This window comes from Tympanuchus pallidicinctus, unplaced genomic scaffold (assembly GCF_026119805.1).
Source record: "Tympanuchus pallidicinctus isolate F22 unplaced genomic scaffold, pur_lepc_1.0 scaffold5, whole genome shotgun sequence".
In the NCBI taxonomy this organism is placed as follows: Eukaryota; Metazoa; Chordata; class Aves; order Galliformes; family Phasianidae; genus Tympanuchus; species Tympanuchus pallidicinctus.
Window position 1 is genome coordinate 75,386,020 of NW_026294769.1, and position 17,746 is coordinate 75,403,765.

Consider the following 17,746-nt stretch of genomic DNA (forward strand, 5'->3'; position numbering starts at 1 on the left):
GGCACGCAACAGCTGCTCACTGCACAACGCTGCCATGCGCAGAGGCTCTCTCCAAGCCCTCAGGCACTCACACAGCAGCATAAAAGCCGGCCCTGGGCCTCGCTCCCTCACACCGCTCTCCTGACACCTTCTCCACTGCAAGCCTCCAGGTGAGTCTGCACCCTGCTGCCCTCCTTCACCGACTGCACCTGGCCCAGCTCTCCACAACTCCTCTGCTCCCACCCCCTGCCTCATACCCCATACCTTGCTCTGCCTCCAAACTCTGCAACCCTTCCAGCTCCTCTCTGTCATGCTCCCCACAACCAGGCCTCCCCGCTGCCTGGGAACCCAACGGCTTTGCTTCCCTCACCCCTCAACACCCTCCGCTCACCCAACACCCTTTCTTGCAGAGACCCTCCACCCCACAGCCATGTCCTGCTACAACCTCTGCCGCCCCTGCAGTGGGGGACCCACCCCGCTGGCTAACAGCTGCAACGAGCCCTGTGTCAGGCAGTGCCAGGACTCCCAAGTCGTCATCCAGCCCTCCACCGTCGTGGTCACCCTGCCGGGACCCATCCTCAGCTCCTTCCCCCAGAGCACCGCCGTCGGATCCTCCGCATCAGCTGCCGTGGGCAGCGCCCTCGACGCCCAGGGAGTGTCCATCTCCTCCGGCGGCTTCGGCTTCGGAGGCCTGGGCTGCTTCAACGGCGGGAGAGCCCGCTACCCCTGCTAAGGGCCTGCGCCCACACCCTGACACCAAACACCTGCACCCTGCAACGCGCCTCACGCACTGAGCTCACGTCTCCGTCTCACCCATGGCACAAGGCCACACCAGCCATGGATCTTCTTCTCATGGCACAAAACAAGCAAGCAGGGAACAGCCTCAGAACTGGCCGTCTGCAATCATGAGGGCACTTACTTCCTTCTGTCTTTGCACCTTACATCGTGACCTTTCCACTTGGTGATCACCAAGTGGATCCTTCCTTTCAGTGTGTTTTCCTCAATAAAGTTCTCACGCATGCCAGCATCAGATTCCTCCTCTTCATTGCTTTGCTTAACGCTCTTTCCATTTCACCCACTACAAAGACATGGCTCTAGAAATGAACGTGTTGGGTCCAAAAGGGCCCCGCGACCTCCTCTTGCAACCACGTCACCTTGTCAACAAGAGCACTGGTGGTTGGCAGATGGCATTCTGCTCATCACATATTATCTTCTACAAAGAAAGGGAAATAGTCCAATAGCACTGCTCAAGAGCAGTCAGGAATAGCAGGGTGTCCACAGTCAGCTCCACTCCCATCACCCTGGCTTTTCATGAAGATACTGAACAGCACTGGCCTCACTTCCTCATCTTGACTTATACAGCTATCAAATCACCACATCACAACTCTGTGTCACTGACCTCAGACCACCAGACTCCTGTGTTCAGCCACTTTATAGACCATCACAGAATCCATTTCCCTGAGGAGATCACAGATTGTGTGTCTACCAGCACATCATGTGAGGAAGCCTCCCAGCGTTTCCTAATGGCAAAGTCATCAAGTGTCCCTGTAGCCCCTCATACACAAAGCTGGACACGTCAGTGAAAAAGAAACTCCGGTGGGGCTGTACATCCGTGCTCTCTATTCCCATCACATCCTATCCACTCCGTGCTCAGCAGTACTTTCAGCAAGGATTTCCTTCACCTCCTTCCCACTGACTAATGTCAGGCCAACCAGCATGCGGAGCCTCACACCTTCCTTCTTCAGTTCTTGAAGACAGGAGTGGGATGAAGCTCTCCCCGTTTTCTGGATCATCTCCTCATTATTGTGTCCTGTCTAAGATAACTGCCATTAGTGCAAACAAGACATCAGATTGGACCCTCAGCATTTGTGGCTGCAACACAGCAGGGCCTTTGGACTCAGAATCACGGAATCACCCAGGTTGGCAAAGACATTCAGACGAGCCCTACTCCTTTCACCAATGTTTCCCAGGAAACCACATCCCTCGCTACAACATCGAAATGTTTCTTGACATCCACGGTCAGTGACTCCAGCACCTCCTTGGGCAGCCCGTTCCAGCACCTGATCACTCTGTCAGAGAAGTACTTCCTAATGCCCAACCTCCATCTCCTCTGCCACAACTTGAGGCCATTCCCTCTAGACCAGTCGCTAGTTACCCGGGAGAAGACACAAAGCCCCACCTCAACACAACCTCCTTTCAGGTAGTTGTAGAGAGCCACAAGGTGACCCCTGAGCCTCCTCTTCTCCACACTGAGCAATCTCGGCCCTCTCAGCCGCTCCCCATAAGACTTGTGCTCCACACCACTTACCTGACTCATTCTCCAGCCCTCAACACACTCCAGGGCCTCGATGCCTTGCTTGCACTGAGCGGCCCACATCCGAACACAGCACTCAAGCTGCGGCCTCACCAGGGCAGAGTACAGAGGGATGATCGCTTCCCTGCTCCTGCTGGCCACACTATTTCTGATACAAGCCAGGACGCCCTCTTGGTTATACGGGCACACTGCTGGCTCATGTTCAGTTGAGAATCAACCAATCCCCCCAGGTCCGTTTCCTCTAGACAGCCTTCCAGACGCTCTGCCCAAGACTGCAGCGTTGCCTGGAGTTTTGTGGCCAAAGTGCTGGACCAGGTACGTGGTCTTCTGCAACTTCATCCCACTGGCATCAGCACAGCACAGCAGAGTGGGATGACCCTACCCTCTCCAACTGGCACTTCTCATCTCGATGCATCCCAGGTACGGTCAGCCATGTTGGCTGCCAGGCCACACTGCTGACTCAGAATCAACTTGCCATCAAACAGAATCGCCTGATCTCTTTCTGGGGGGCTGCTCTTTAGTCTCTCATCCCCAAAATACCCAGATATCTCCTAGGTATCCCCATGCCAGGTGGAGAATCAAGCTCTTGCTCTCATTAAACTTTGTGCCATTGGCGATTGCCCAGACCCCTGGTCTCTCATGAGCTCTCCCAAGGCCTCCCTAATACTGAGAGAGTCAGCAGCTCATCCCTAGTCAGGATCATCCAAAAACTTCTTGATTTGTATGCATTTGACTCCTGCATCCAGATCATTTAGTAAGACATGGAAGAGAACAGATCCAAACATGCAGCTCTGGGTAATCTGACACCAGACTGGTCACCTGCCTGATGGAACCAAATCTAAAAAAGCCTCTGACTTGGACTTGGGAGCCACCCGTTCACACAACCTATGATGAATTTTTGTAGATCCACGCTGGAGATTTTCTCCAGGAGAATCTGGTGGGAAACATTAAGAATAACTTTGATGAAGATGACAGAAATTACGCCCAATAGGTTCCCTTGGGGAATGACATGGGCATTCATCTCAGAAAGGGAAGTGCCATGATTTCAAAACCAGGATACCTAGAATGCCAAAAGCAGGCTTCCAAGGAGATCTGGAATTGGCAACTCCTCTAACAACAAAGACACAAAGCAGAGTGCACAAAGGCCAAGCAATGACCTCACTGTCAACACTGCTCCCATTCTGTGCTTTGGCCACTACTTCCGCGTGCCCTGACTCGAACGTGCAAGAACACTCCAACATTCTCACTTGAAAGGTGCCGCTGCTGTCAGAAGGACACGTCCTCAAGAGAAGGACGCAAAGAGGCAGAGTTGCCGGAAGAAGAACACACATCCCATGACTGGCAACACCAGGTGATGCAAGAGCTGCACCCTGCACAGTGCTGCCATGCGCAGAGGCTCTCTCCAAGCCCTCAGGCACTCACACAGCAGCATAAAAGCCGGCCCTGCGCCTCGCTCCCTCACACCACTCTCCTGACACCTTCTCCTCTCAGCTCTTCCAGGTGAGCCTGAATCCCTTGCTGCCTTTCTTTGGCCACCACACTTGGCCTAACTCTCCATACCTTGCTCTGCCCCCAAACTCTGCAACCCTTTCACCTCCTCTCTGTCATGCTCCCCACAACCCCAAAACAGGCCTCCCTGCTGCCTGGGAACCCAACAGCTTTGCTTCCCTCACCCCTTAACACCCTCCGCTCACCCAACACCCTCTCTTGCAGAGACCCTCCACCCCACAGCCATGTCCTGCTACAACCTCTGCCGCCCCTGCGGACCCACCCCGCTGGCTAACAGCTGCAACGAGCCCTGTGTCAGGCAGTGCCAGGACTCCCAAGTCGTCATCCAGCCTCCTGCCGTCGTGGTCACCCTGCCGGGACCCATCCTCAGCTCCTTCCCCCAGAGCACCGCCGTCGGATCCTCCGCATCAGCTGCCGTGGGCAGCGCCCTCGACGCCCAGGGAGTGTCCATCTCCTCCGGCGGCTTCGGCTTCGGAGGCCTGGGCTGCTTCAACGGCGGGAGAGCCCGCTACCCCTGCTAAGGGCCTGCGCCCACACCCTGACACCAAACACCTGCACCCTGCAACGCGCCTCACGCACTGACCACGCACCTCTGGGTCACTGATGCCACATGGGCTCACCAGCTATGGCTCTTCTTTTCATGGCATGAAACAGGGAAGCATGGAACAACATCAGACCAGGCTGTCTGGAAACATGACCGCTTAAACTTTCCTCTGTCCTTGCACTGGAAATTGTGCTCTTTCCACTTGGCGATCACCAAGTGGATCCTTCCTTTCAGTGTGTTCTCCTCAATAAAGTTCTCTTGCACGTCAGCCTCAGATTCCTCCTCTTCATTGCTTTGCACAATGCCCTTTCCACTTCACCCACTACAAAGACACGGCTCGAGAAACCATCAGGTCTGCTACAAAAGGGTCCCAACACCTCCTCTTGCAACTGTGCCTCCAACAAGAGCTTTGGTGCCTGGCACATGGCCTTCAGCACATAATACATTATCTACTCCTACACTAATCAAGTCTTGGCCACATTGACGCTCTTCTGCCCATGCTCTCTCATACAACACCTCTGTGTCAGCACACATGAAGAACACTTACTCTCTTGACTATAGACAGTCCAACACATTCATTTACCCTTTGGGACGCAAATATCACCACAGTCACCTCAGACCATGACAGACTGCATCCACAGAGTTCACCTAGGAATTACTCCAATCCTCATTCTGAACAACAAATGCAGGGCAAGAAAATAGCCTCACTCCTTGACACTCAACTCAACTGCTGTGTTTCACCAACCCGCCCTTTCTGACAGACCCACTCACCCGCTGCCTCGTCACCCTCACAGCTCATCCCAGATCTCACCAACCAGCCCAGCAGACCCCCATCAAGAACTGTGCCAGACTGACGTCCACGCTGTGAATGTGTGTGATTTCTCCCCAGGAAAAGGGAATTCCAGTGCAGCAGTCCTGACATCACACAGCATGCTAGCCCTGCACCAGGCATGTGAGGACAGCGTCCTGCTCTCACAAACAGCCCTCCCCTGCCTGCTTGAACAGCTCCAAGGAGGGCCCCAAGCAGGCATGGCACAAAACAGGCAGCCTCCTTTCTCCCAGATACAGCCTTCCAACATCAAGGGGCATCCAGCCAGCCATGCAGCACGCCCAGTGGGGAAGACAAGAGCTAAAGGCTGGCTAACCAGCTCAACGAGTTCAGGGAGGGAACAAATGCAGTGGAATCAGACAATACCCAAATATGGGGATGTTGGAAGGGACCCGCAAGGATACCTGAGTCCAACTCATGCCTCCACAACGTGCTCCTTAAAAATTAAATGGTGGATCTGAAGGCATTGCCCAATGTTTCTTGAAATCCCGCAGCCATGGTGCATCTGCACAGCCTTTAGAACCCTGTTCCATGCCCACTGCTCTCTGGTGCAGAACCACAGTTGAAAAAAGCCTTTGAGTTGGACTTGTGAGGCAACAGTTCACTCAACGCTTTATGTCTTTGCCTATATCTGTGCTAGACGTTTTCCCCAGAACCATATGGAGAAAAACTAGGAAAATCTTGGCAGAAATCCTTAGAAATTACACCTATTAGGATCCCTTGGGGAATGACGTGGGTATTCATTTCAGAAAGGGAAGAGCCATCTTCTCCAATCTGGGACACCCAGAATGCCCAGTCCAAGCTCCCACGGCTGCTTGCAATTGGCAGCTCCTCTAACAACAAAGCACAAACCCTATTGCACAAGTGCCAAGCCATGACCTCGCTGACACCTTTTCTGTGCTTTGGACACAGAATCTTCCGCATCCTCTGACACCAACGTGCCAAATCCCTCCTCTGCCCTCCAGTACTCTCACTTGGAACGTGCCACCAGTGCCAAATGGACGCGTCCTCAGGTATGCACAAAGGCAGACTGTTGGAAGAGCAACTCATAACTGATGACACGCAACACTACGCGATGCAAGAGCAGCACGCAGCATGGAGAGGAGATCCTTAACAGTCCACTGGTAAGCAGGTGGAACTTACCTCCAACTACACTTGCTGCCCTCCATCACAAGGCTCTGGGCCCAGGCCTTCCACCAGCTGCTTTCCGTCCACCTCGGAAGCTCTCCACTTGTCTAACCCACACTGCCTCAGCTTCTGCATGAGCGTGGCATGGGACACAGCCTCAAATCATACCATTATACAAATGCGGAACAGTGAAGGTAGGAAGGGATCTTAACCACCATCCCTTCTGTGGGACGAAGGCCTCCCAACAGGGCCCCATCCAACCTGGCCTCGAATGCCCCCAGGGATGAACAAGGCACAAGTTGACCGGGCAGCCTGTGCCAGGGCCTCACCAGCACCCGAGTCAAGAAGTTCTTCCTTACATCTAAACCAAATTGCTCCTCAATCCTTTAAAACCTCCTATTGCAAGCAGATCGTGTAAAAAGATGGTTCCCCTCCCACCTGAAAGCTCCCTTCAAGTACTGGAAGGCCACCGTCAGATCTCCCTGGAACCAACTCCTCTCCAGGCTGAACAAGCCCAACTCCATCAGCCTTTCTTCACAGTAAACGCGCTCCACTCCTTTGATCTTCTCTGTCCACCTCCACTGAACCCACTGCACACAGCTTCCTCAGCATTCCGGCCTGACACCCGGAAAGCAGGCCTCACACACCTAGCCACATCCCGTTCAACAGCCCCTCTTTCTACTTTGCTCCATCTTCTCCAGAAGAGGTCATGAAGGGGCTCATGGCTGCTTCATCCATTCACACACCCACCAATAAACGACCCCAACATCTCAACTCCACACATTGCACTCCTCAGTCTAAAGATATTAAAACCATCATGGATGGCCCGATGCTGAAACAGCACAAAAAAGCCTGCCTCCTTGCTCCAAAACACAATTTTCAAAGCAAAAACGGAATCAAGGTGTTGACACAGCACACCCAATGCAGAAGACAACCACTAAGCTCAAGGAAAGCAAATTCAGTAGAAGGCAGGCAGGGAGTGCAGTGCAGTGCAACTAGCAGCGTCTCAAGCCAAACGCACCTGGGAATCACAGAACAGCCCTCTAAGGATGCCTGCAATGGGGTCCGCACCTCACAAAGTGGCCACAAACACGACTGCATGAGTAGCATACAATGGCATCACTAACGAGGCCACATCACTCCTCCAAAGCTTTGCACAAGCCTTCCAACATCTTCCAAGAGATGCGCCTTCCTCGTCACTCCAGTCACACTCAAAAGTGCCGACAGGGTCAAAGGATCAAACCCACAACACGAGGAAATGAAAAGGAAGTGTTGTGGGAAGGCAAACACACCCCACCTCATGACTGGCCAGGCTCTGGCACGCAAGAGCTGCTCACTGCACAACGCTGCCATGCGCAGAGGCTCTCTCCAAGCCCTCAGGCACTCACACAGCAGCATAAAAGCCGGCCCTGGGCCTCGCTCCCTCACACCACTCTCCTGACACCTTCTCCTCTGCAAGCCTCCAGGTGAGTCTGCACCCTGCTGCCCTCCTTCACCCACTGCACTTGGCCCAGCTCTCCACAACTCCTCTGCTCCCACCCCCTGCCTCATACCCCATACCTCGCTCTGCCTCCAAACTCTGCAACCCTTCCACCTCCTCTCTGTCATGCTCCCCACAACTCCAAACCAGGCCTCCCCACTGCCTGGGAACCCAACGGCTTTGCTTCCCTCACCCCTTAACACCCTGCACTCACCCAACACCCTCTCTTGCAGAGACCCTCCACCCACAGCCATGTCCTGCTACAACCTCTGCCGCCCCTGCGGACCCACCCCGCTGGCTAACAGCTGCAACGAGCCCTGTGTCAGGCAGTGCCAGGACTCCCAAGTCGTCATCCAGCCCTCCACCGTCGTGGTCACCCTGCCGGGACCCATCCTCAGCTCCTTCCCCCAGAGCACCGCCGTCGGATCCTCCGCATCAGCTGCCGTGGGCAGCGCCCTCGACGCCCAGGGAGTGTCCATCTCCTCCGGCGGCTTCGGCTTCGGAGGCCTGGGCTGCTTCAATGGCGGGAGAGCCCGCTACCCCTGCTAAGGGCCTGCGCCCACACCCTGACACCAAACACCTGCACCCTGCAACGCGCCTCACGCACTGACCAGGCACCTCATGTCACTGACAGCACATGGCATCAGCACCTCTTCAACCATGGCTCGTCATTCCTCGTAACAAAGAAGCAAGCAGGGAACGGGACCTGACAATACTGCTTACAAGGAGGGCCTCTGAAAAATTTAATATCTTGAACGTACTTCTCTAAATCCTTTGCTTTCTCTACAGTGATGCTGATGGTCATGCTACATGCACTTATGGCCTTGGCTTTCAGTCTTCGTGCTGCTTCCTTTCATGTATTTTCCTCAATAAAGTTCTCTTGCACACCAGCCTCACAATTCTCTCCATCCTTTCTTCAGCAAATGCTCTTCACACTTCTCCCATTCCAAAGACACGGCTCAAGAGGCCATTAGGATGGGACCAAGGGGGCTCCATGACCTCCCCTGCCACTAATGGTACCAGCAAGGACAGTTGGGGCAGCGACTGGGCTTCCAGCCCATCACGCAACATCTATGCTTGCACACACAAACTCTTGGGCACACCAATGCCCTTCTGCCCATGTCCACTGAAACAACTTCTCCATGGCAGCACACCCCAGCAGAATTCTCCTATAATGACCAAAAAACCACAGACACAGAATCCTTTACCTGTTAAAGACCACGCTGTACTACTGTCCCACTTAAGCACACTCAGGTACAGCTGTCAGACAGGGAACACTGCCCATGTTTTCAGTACCTCAAAGGACAGGGACTACACCAATTATTCTGCTGGGTAACCTGTTCCACCCCTTGCCCCCCTCACACTGGGAAAAGCTTCCTTTCTCTTCCAAGGAAGGTTCAAATTCAGTGCTGTCCACTGTCCTTTCTTCTGGCAGCAGACGGTCATGCAAAAGGGCTGGCTCTCTTCTCATCCTTCCCTAACATCTGGGATTTATACGCAAGGACAAGATCTATCAAGAGTATCCTTGTGTCCCGACTCAATACTGCCTGCTGTCTCAGCTTCTCCACATCGTAAGGAAGCTCCAGGCCCATCAGCACTGGGGAAACCCTGCACTGGAACTGCTCCACCATAGCCATGTCTGTCTTCCACCTGGGAAACTTAAACTTGAACCACCTGCACTAAACAGAAATAAAAGAGTGCATCCTCCAGCGTGCTAGCGATGCACTTCCCAACGGCCTTCTGGAGAACGATGAACTCTTTTGTCACACGGCTGCGTTGTTGCCCTACCATCACCTTGCTCGCCAACAGCAAAACCCAGGTCCTTCTCAGCAGAGCTGGCTGCCACCCTCTCATTTCCATTGCTCCCTGTTACTGCTTCCCACCTGCACGACTTCACTTTCCTCTCCTGCTGCCTCTGGATGTCCCTCTGTGACACACAACCCAGCCTCTCCACATCCTTCACAAACGAGGACTATTCACCTGGGCCATCTGCTGCTCCTTCCCATCTTCTACCATTTGCAAACTCACTGGGATCTCTACCATCGCCCAGCTTTTTCATGCAGGCGCTGAACAGTGCTGGCCTTACTACCGAGCCTTGACACAATCGGGGCACTTCACCACACCGCTGCATTCAGCCACATTCAAGCCCACCCCTGCGTCCTCTTTGACAGTTTCTCTGGGATCGCGCCATGGGAGGAAGCCTCAATGCCTTTACTAAAGGCAAGGCAATCAACTGTCACGGCCCCCCGTCATCCACCAGGCACATCACTTCAGTGTAGAGGAAACTGAGGTGGCTGTGTAAATCCACTGCTTTCTGCGAGGATTGCCTTCACCTCCTCCCCACTGACTAACATCAGGTCAACCAGCCTGAAGTTCCTCTAAACTTCCTTCTTCATTTCTTGAACGCAGGAGGGAGATGAGTCTCTTCCATTCTTCAGGAATCACTCCGATTCACCAGGACCTTACAGGGTCAACTGAAAGGGCCTTACAAAGACATCAGGCGCGTCCCTCAGCATCTGTGGGAGAAACTTGTCAGCTCCTGTACACTTTTGCACACCCAGGAGCACAACTTCTTCATTTGACCCAGCAACCGGCAGCATGCATCTTTCCCACATCCCACCGGGCAGCACAAAGGGAACTCCAGATGGCACTGTGTCAGACCAAAGCCCAGGCTTCCATCTGAATGATCCCCAATAAGGGTGGCATAGAGAGAGGACACTGGGACCTTTCTGGGACTAAGGCAGTACTCCCAACTCCAAAAGCCCTGTCAGCTCTGACACAGCCCCACACGGACAGCATCCTGCTCTGGTTGTCCACCCCAGGCGCACAGCAGGCAGCCTCCTGTCTGCGGCTGCACCTCTGCAGGCACCAGGGGCAGCAGACACCTGAGCAGGCAGCGCTCCCAGGGGGAGAGAGAGATGGGCTGAAGACTGCTTTGTCACGTGGGACAAAAGGCAAGGAAGGAGGGAATGCAATTCCAGTGGCAATAAAGCCCAAGAGGCACAGAAGCCTGGAGCAGCTTAACAAGGATGCCAGGACATGGCGTACACACCTCACAACACAGCCACAAACCACCACCACAAGTGCCACACGGTGACCTCACTCCTGATACCCACCCACCACTCACACTTTCAGCACGTATGGACTCAAATACCAGTCCCACGTGAACACTGCCAACAGGGTCAAAGGAACAAAACCACAAGAGAAGGAAATGAAAAGGCAGCATTTGTGGAAGACAAAAACACATCGTGTCATCACTGGTCAAGCATTGGCACGCAAGAGCTGCTCACTGCACAACGCTGCCATGCGCAGAGGCTCTCTCCAAGCCCTCAAGCACTCACACAGCAGCATAAAAGCCGGCCCTGGGCCTCCCTCCCTCACACCACTCTCCTGACACCTTCTCCTCTGCAAGCCTCCAGGTGAGCCTGAACCTTCCGCTGCCTTTCTTTCTCCACCCCACCTGGCCAAACTCTCCATATCTTGCTCTGCCCCCAGACTCTGCAACCCTTCCACCTCCTCTCTGTCATGCTCCCCACAACCCCAAACCAGGCCTCCCCGCTGCCTGGGAACCCAACGCCATTGCTTCCCTCACCCCTTAACACCCTCCGCTCACCCAACACCCTCTCTTGCACAGACCCTCCACCCCACAGCCATGTCCTGCTACAACCTCTGCCGCCCCTGCGGACCCACCCCGCTGGCTAACAGCTGCAACGAGCCCTGTGTCAGGCAGTGCCAGGACTCCCAAGTCGTCATCCAGCCTCCTGCCGTCGTGGTCACCCTGCCGGGACCCATCCTCAGCTCCTTCCCCCAGAGCACCGCCGTCGGATCCTCCGCATCAGCTGCCGTGGGCAGCGCCCTCGACGCCCAGGGAGTGTCCATCTCCTCCGGCGGCTTCGGCTTCGGAGGCCTGGGCTGCTTCAACGGCGGGAGAGCCCGCTACCCCTGCTAAGGGCCTGCGCCCACACCCTGACACCAAACACCTGCACCCTGCAACGCGCCTCACGCACTGACCAGGCACCTCTGGGTCACTGATGCCACATGGGATCACCAGCTATGGCTCTTCTTTTCAGGGCACGAAACAGGGAAGCATGGAACAACATCAGACCAGGCTGCCTGGAAACATGACCGCTTAAACTTTCCTCTGTCCTTGCACTGGAAATTGTGCTCTTTCCACTTGGCGATCACCAAGTGGATCCTTCCTTTTAGTGTCTCTCCCTCAATAAAGTTCTCTTGCACGTCAGCCTCAGATTCCTCCTCTTCATTGCTTTGCACAATGCCCTTTCCACTTCACTCACTACAAAGACACGGCTCGAGAAACCATCAGGTCTGCTACAAAAGGGTCCCAACAACCTCCTCTTGCACCCGTGCCTCCAACAAGAGCTTTGGTGCCTAGCACATGGCCTTCAGCACATAATACATTATCTACTCCTACACTAATCAAGTCTTGGCCACATTGACGCTCTTCTGCCCATGCTCTCTCATACAACACCTCTGGGTCAGCACACATGAAGAACATATACTCTCTTGACTATGGACAGTCCAACACATTCATTTACCCTTTGGACACAAATATCACCACAGTCACCTCAGACCATGACAGACTGCATCCACAGAGTTCACCTAGGGATTACTCCAATCCTCATTCTGAACAACAAATGCAGGGCAAGAAAATAGCCTCACTCCTTGACACTCAACTCAACTGCTGTGTTTCACCAACCCGCCCTTTCTGACAGACCCACTCACCCTCTGCCTCGTCACCCTCACAGCTCATCCCAGATCTCACCAACCAGCCCAGCAGACCCCCATCAAGAACTGTGCCAGACTGACGTCCACGCTGTGAATGTGTGTGATTTCCCCCCAGGAAAAGGGAATTCCAGTGCAGCAGTCCTGACATCACACAGCATGCTAGCCCTGCACCAGGCATGTGAGGACAGCGTCCTGCTCTCACAAACAGCCCTCCCCTGCCTGCTTGGACAGCTCCAAGGAGGGCCCCAAGCAGGCATGGCACAAAACAGGCAGCCTCCTTTCTCCCAGATACAGCCTTCCAACATCAAGGGGCATCCAGCCAGCCATGCAGCACGCCCAGTGGGGAAGACAAGAGCTAAAGGCTGGCTAACCAGCTCAACGAGCACAGGGAGGGAACAAATGCAGTGGAATCAGACAATACCCAAGGATGGGGATGTTGGAAGGGACCCGCAAGGATACCTGAGTCCAACTCATGCCTCCACAACGTGCTCCTTAAAAATTAAATGGTGGATCTGAAGGCATTGCCCAATGTTTCTTGAAATCCCGCAGCCATGGTGCATCTGCACAGCGTTTAGAACCCTGTTCCATGCCCACTGCTCTCTGGTGCAGAACCACAGTTGAAAAAAGCCTTTGAGTTGGACTTGTGAGGCAACAGTTCACTCAACGCTTACTGTCTTTGCCTATATCTGTGCTAGACGTTTTCCCCAGAACCATATGGAGAAAAACTAGGAAAATCTTGGCAGAAATCCTTAGAAATTACGCCTATTGGGATCCCTTGGGGAATGACGTGGGTATTCATTTCAGAAAGGGAAGAGCCATCTTCTCCAACCTGGGACACCCAGAATGCCCAGTCCAAGCTCCCACGGCTGTTTGCAATTGGCAGCTCCTCTAACAACAAAGGCACAAACCATATTGCACAAGAGCCAAGCCATGACCTCGCTGACTCCTTTTCTGTGCTTTGGACACAGAATCTTCCGCATCCTCTGACACCAACGTGCCAAATCCCTCCTCTGCCCTCCAGTACTCTCACTTGGAATGTGCCACCAGTGCCAAATGGACGCGTCCTCAGGTATGCACAAAGGCAGACTGTTGGAAGAGCAACTCATAACTGATGACACGCAACACTCCGCAATGCAAGAGCAGCACGCAGCATGGAGAGGAGATCCTTAACAGTCCACTGGTAAGCAGGAGGAACTTACCTCCAACTACACTTGCTGCCCTCCATCACAAGGCTCTGGGCCCAGGCCTTCCACCAGCTGCTTTCCGTCCACCTCGGAAGCTCTCCACTTGTCTAACCCACACTGCCTCAGCTTCTGCATGAGCGTGGCATGGGACACAGCCTCAAATCATACCATTATAAAACGTGGAAAGGGGAAGGTTGGAAGGGATCTTAACCAAAATCCCTTCTGTGGGCTAACGGCCTCCCAACAGGGCCCCATCCAACCTGGCCTCGAATGCCCCCAGGGATGAATAAGGCACAAGTTGACCGGGCAGCCTGTGCCAGGGCCTCACCAGCACCCGAGTCAAGAAGTTCTTCCTTACATCTAAACCAAATTGCTCCTCAATCCTTTAAATCCTCCTATTGCAAGCAGACCGTGTAAAAAGATGATTCCCCTCCCACCTGAAAGCTCCCTTCAAGTACTGGAAGGCCACCATCAGATCTCCCTGGAACCAACTCCTCTCCAGGCTGAACAAGACCAACTCCATCAGCCTTTCTTCACAGTAAACGCGCTCCACTCCTTTGATCTTCTCTGTGCACCTCCACTGAACCCACTGCACACAGCTTCCTCAGCATTCCGGCCTGACACCCGGAAAGCAGGCCTCACACACCTAGGCACATCCCGTTCAACAGCCCCTCTTTCTACTTTGCTCCATCTTCTCCAGAAGAGGTCATGAAGGGGCTCATGGCTGCTTCATCCATTCGCACACCCACCAATAAACGACCCCAACATCTCAACTCCACACATTGCACTCCTCAGTCTAAAGATATTAAAACCATCGTGGATGGCCCGATACTGAAACAGCACAAAAAAGCCTGCCTCCTTGCACCAAAATACAATTTTCAAAGCAAAAACGGAATCAAGGTGTTGACACAGCACACCCAATGCAGAAGACAACCACTAAGCACAAGGAAAGCAAATTCAGTAGAAGGCAGGCAGGGAGTGCAGTGCAGTGCAACTAGCAGCATCTCAAGCCAAATGCACCTGGGAATCACAGAACAGCCCTCTAAGGATGCCTGCAATGGGGTCCGCACCTCACAAAGTGGCCACAAACATGACTGCATGAGTAGCACACGATGGCATCACTAACGAGACCACATCACTCCTCCAAAGCTTTGCACAAGCCTTCCAACATCTTCCAAGAGATGCACCTTCCTCGTCACTCCAGTCACACTCAAAAGTGCCAACAGGGTCAAGGATCAAACCCACAACACGAGGAAATGAAAAGGAAGTGTTGTGGGAAGGCAAACACACCCCACCTCATGACTGGCCAGGCTCTGGCACGCAAGAGCTGCTCACTGCACAACGCTGCCATGCGCAGAGGCTCTCTCCAAGCCCTCAGGCACTCACACAGCAGCATAAAAGCCGGCCCTGGGCCTCCCTCCCTCACACCACTCTCCTGACACCTTCTCCTCTGTGTTCTTCCAGGTGAGCCTGCAACCCCATTCCCTTCAATCCCTGCCCCACCTGCCCAAGTTCTCCACAACTCCTCTGCCTCCAGATCTTGCACCACCCCACTGCCACACTCCCTGCACCTGAACCCACTTCTCCCTTCTCCCTTGGTCACCGCAGCACAGCTCCTTACACTCACAAAACCCCCAACTAACACAACAACCTCTCTTGCACAGACCCTCCACCCCACAGCCATGTCCTGCTACAACCTCTGCCGCCCCTGCGGACCCACCCCGCTGGCTAACAGCTGCAACGAGCCCTGTGTCAGGCAGTGCCAGGACTCCCAAGTCGTCATCCAGCCCTCCACCGTCGTGGTCACCCTGCCGGGACCCATCCTCAGCTCCTTCCCCCAGAACACCGCCGTCGGATCCTCCGCATCAGCTGCCGTGGGCAGCGCCCTCGACGCCCAGGGAGTGTCCATCTCCTCCGGCGGCTTCGGCTTCGGAGGCCTGGGCTGCTTCAACGGCGGGAGAGCCCGCTACCCCTGCTAAGGGCCTGCGCCCACACCCTGACACCAAACACCTGCACCCTGCAACGCGCCTCACGCACTGAGCTCACGTCTCCGTCTCACGCATGGCACAAGGCCACACCAGCCATGGATCTTCTTCTCATGGCACAAAACAAGCAAGCAGGGAACAGCCTCAGAACAGGCCGTCTGCAATCATGAGGGCACTTACTTCCTTCTGTCTCTGCACCTTACATCGTCAGCTTTCCACTTGGTCATCACCAAGTGGATCCTTCCTTATAATGTGTTTTCCTCAATAAAGTTCTCATGCATGCCAGCAGAAGATTCCTCCTCTTCATTCCTTTGCTTAATGCTCTTTCCATTTCACCCACTACAATGACATGGCTCTAGAAATGAATGTGTTGGGTCCAAAAGGGCCCCGCGACCTCCTCTTGCAACCACGTCACCTTGTCAACAAGAGCACTGGTGGCTGGCAGATGGCATTCTGCTCATCACATATTATCTTCTACAAAGAAAGGGAAATAGTCCAATAGCACCGCTCAAGAGCAGTCAGGAATAGCAGGCTGTCCACAGTCAGCTCCAGTCCCATCACCCTGGCTTTTCATGACGATAGTGAACAGCACTGGCCTCACTTCCCAGTCTTGGCCAAAACAGCTACGAACTCACAACATCACGACTCTGTGTCACTCGCCTCAGACCACCAGACCCTTGTGTTCAGCCACTTTACAGACCAACTCAGCATCCATTTCCCTGTACAGATCGCACACACTTTGCCCATCAGCACATCCAGGGAGAAAACCTCAAAGCCTTCGCTAAAGGCAAAGGCACTGCACGCCCTCATGCGCAAAGCTGCTCACTTCAAAGTAGAAAAACACAGGTAGGTTTGCCCTTTCGTGCTCTCTATTCCCACCACTTCTTAGCCAGTCGGAGGGAATCCCATGACAGCTATCCACATTGAGCACTCCCCATCATGTTCTTCTTCCTCTGGCATATGGCAACACAGTCCGGGATTTCCTCTTCACTTCCCCAGCGGCACAGGACACTTCCACAGATATCTATTTTGCCATTCTTCCTTCTTCCTTCTCATTCAAGACAGCAGGGCTATGAGCTCTGTCCCGCACATCACAAGCCCCTCCCAGGCGCTCTGATCTCTCCAAAACAAATGACGGCACCCTTGCAAGGACATCTCATGGCTCCCTCAGCATTCATGGGGAGAAGCAGGCCGACCTCACAGCCTTGAGCACGTCCACCCTACTTCTCTTCATCTTCCTTAGCAACAAGCGCCATTCACCTCAGCAGCAAGCCACAGAGCACTCACCTCAGCTGAACGGGGGCATGAGATATGATTTAGTGGCCTGTGGTAGCAGTGGTGGTGGGAGGACGGTTGGACTAGATGATCTATTCGGTCCTTTCCAACCTTGCGATTCTATCATTCTATCATTCTACGGCCTGCAACCTTCAGCCATGTGCTTGACCACATGGCCGGGAGCGGCTCACGGCTGCATCTCCACGTAGCATGCATGCTTCCAATTTCCCTGTGCAATCTCCAAATCCTCACGGCAACCATCAAAGGCCATGCAGAGAAACGGCCTCAGCCAACTGACATTCGACTCCACAGGGATCCCACAGCGTCTGCTTCAGGCTTCCATACCTCGAAATGGGATCCTCACCACACAAGGCACCACACAAACCACCCTACATCAGTGCTACGCTGTGACCTCACACCTGAGACCACAACTCTTCCATGCCTGACGTGCATCTCCCAGCCACCATCATGAGACACACCTTCCAAGTAAATGCAACAAAATTGTCATTTTCCCTTAAAAACTGCTGACAAGGTCAAAGGATCAAATCCACAACAAAAGGTAATGAAAAGGGAGAGCTGTGGAAGGCAAACACACCCCACCTCATGACTGGCCAGGCTCTGGCACGCAAGAGCTGCTCACTGCACAACGCTGCCATGCGCAGAGGCTCTCTGCAAGCCCTCAGGCACTCACACAGCAGCATAAAAGCCGGCCCTGGGCCTCGCTCCCTCACACCACTCTCCTGACACCTTCTCCTCTCAGCTCTTCCAGGTGA

The 17,746-nt window shown here is 54.0% G+C and overlaps 5 pseudogenes; all 5 read left to right on the plus strand.

The window, feature by feature from the left end:
• Positions 1-25: 25 nt before the first annotated feature.
• LOC128091336 (feather keratin 1-like) lies at positions 26-712 on the plus strand (annotated as a pseudogene).
• Positions 713-3,669: 2,957 nt separating this feature from the next.
• LOC128091339 (feather keratin 1-like) lies at positions 3,670-4,365 on the plus strand (annotated as a pseudogene).
• Positions 4,366-7,645: 3,280 nt separating this feature from the next.
• Positions 7,646-8,332, plus strand: LOC128091337 (feather keratin 1-like; annotated as a pseudogene).
• Positions 8,333-11,078: 2,746 nt separating this feature from the next.
• On the plus strand, positions 11,079-11,774 carry LOC128091340 (feather keratin 1-like; annotated as a pseudogene).
• Positions 11,775-15,053: 3,279 nt separating this feature from the next.
• On the plus strand, positions 15,054-15,692 carry LOC128091348 (feather keratin 1-like; annotated as a pseudogene).
• The last annotated feature ends 2,054 nt before the right edge of the window (positions 15,693-17,746 follow it).